General features: G+C 40.4%; 1 long non-coding RNA gene across 2 annotated transcripts in view; it reads right to left on the reverse strand.

The window, feature by feature from the left end:
- Positions 1-974, reverse strand: part of LOC117151989 — a 3,555-nt gene extending 2,581 nt beyond the window's left edge. The window contains exon 1 of one of the 2 annotated variants that reach the window (XR_004462185.1): positions 744-974. This is a non-coding gene — a long non-coding RNA (uncharacterized LOC117151989). Of the gene's footprint in view, positions 1-738 lie in introns of both variants that reach the window. The other variant, XR_004462184.1, reaches the window with a different exon arrangement.
- Between the last annotated feature and the right edge of the window lie 799 nt (positions 975-1,773).

Here is a 1,773-nt window from a genome sequence, read left to right on the forward strand (position 1 = left end):
TATAAACACTAATATCTAGTTACCTAAAATCCTTCAACAGATACACAGTCTTTGTCCCAGTTACGGGAAGACAGGAGAGACCTATTTTTCCACGAACGACGTCTCCCACTAGCAACCTTCTCTCAAGAGCGGCTAGCATCCTTTTCTAACTACCGATATGAAGATTGGTCAATTAGCAGCAACGTCAATTTCCCTTACTTTCCGAACGTGTGATATCCCCGACGAATCCGATGATCTCGTGTCCTTAGACACACCCCGTCATAGTTTTCCTCTGGGGTGTCACCGGGATGGAAAGTCATTCTCTCTTGCGACCTCACCGACAAAAAGAGATTAACGCCTTACGGTCAGTGAATATCAACACAGAATCCGACTTGGATTTTTGCGAGTGCATACGACTACCGTCCTGTTGTCCGCGGACTCGTTATCGAACCTAAGACCATTGCCACTAGCGTCGCGAGTGTGTGGTCATTGTGAGTTTGTGTCAACTCTGTAACAATTTCGTGTGTGTCAATAAAATAACTTCAGTGTAAAAGAAAACATGGATAGCTTCAGTGAGGAATCCTTACCTGTCCCAAGCCCCCGCCACGAGGACGACTCGGGCCCAGACTCGGTACTTGACTCGACATATATAACATAACAACAACAACAACAACGACAACGACAATAATAACAATAATAGAAATAATAATAATAATAGAAAATTTATTTGTAAAAAAAGACAAACTTTTGGGACATAACCTCACAATTCAGTATTCAGATTGGCTTTCACAATCTCATGTTCAATTTTGGGAGAGAACACAAGATCTTATTTTCTTGCAACCGCAAGATCGCATTGTTTCCATTCTTTAATAAGTAACAAAGAATGTAGCTAAATATTTATTTCGAACTATATTCATATGTACACACGTATGCATATTATAGACACATAGTACGTGAAAGACGGTGAACTAGAGGACTATGTCGATGCGATTGTCACGTAATTTTTAGGGTTGGTTGGTGGAAATAAAATATAGTTGAGTCGTAACACAACAATTAACTTTGTTTTAATCAACCTTTATTGTGAATTCACCAATCACAATGTAACACGCACTGAATTAACATAAATCACAATTCACTCCAACCACGTTATGTAAGACTTAGTTACAACAATACATTAAGTACGCGACTTATAAGGGTAGAGACCGATATAGATATGTTGACTATTCTAAGGATACAGAATAAGTGAAGTTTTACTGACGATACTGTGTCTGAGGAAAGCTAGGTGTGGGTGTGTCTAAGGACACGGGACTATCGGATTTGTTGATGACAATTTTGGTTAAGGAAGTGAGGGCAGTAGACACCGTCTCCGATTGGATAATAGGACGGTTGGTGGACCAGGAAGAGTTTTAGCCGCCCTCGCGAGAGAGTTGCCAACGGAACATACCAAATGTGGAGAAAACCAACTTTCTAAGCTAACACGTGGTAGACAATAAACGTAAAGGGAAATTTAAGACAGGAAATACTCGCTTGGTCCAAAGGATCTTAACTATGAAAATGCCAAGGCCTCTGGTGGGCACTTAAGACTATTGAGGGTGCGCGCCAAGGATATGCAGACATCTGGGTGCCATCCTGTCCGTGTGGCCTGGTCTCTGATGTGAATTGACGTTATAGGGTAGTCGATCTGAACTACAAACATAGTTCATAATCGACACATTGTCCCCGGTGACTATAAAGCTCTTCGTTTATAATAATATTTTTCTAATAAACTTTTCAATTGATAATCTTTCTACAATC

The sequence above is a fragment of the Bombus impatiens genome, unplaced genomic scaffold, assembly GCF_000188095.3.
Source record: "Bombus impatiens unplaced genomic scaffold, BIMP_2.2 scf_0581, whole genome shotgun sequence".
In the NCBI taxonomy this organism is placed as follows: domain Eukaryota; kingdom Metazoa; phylum Arthropoda; class Insecta; order Hymenoptera; family Apidae; genus Bombus; species Bombus impatiens.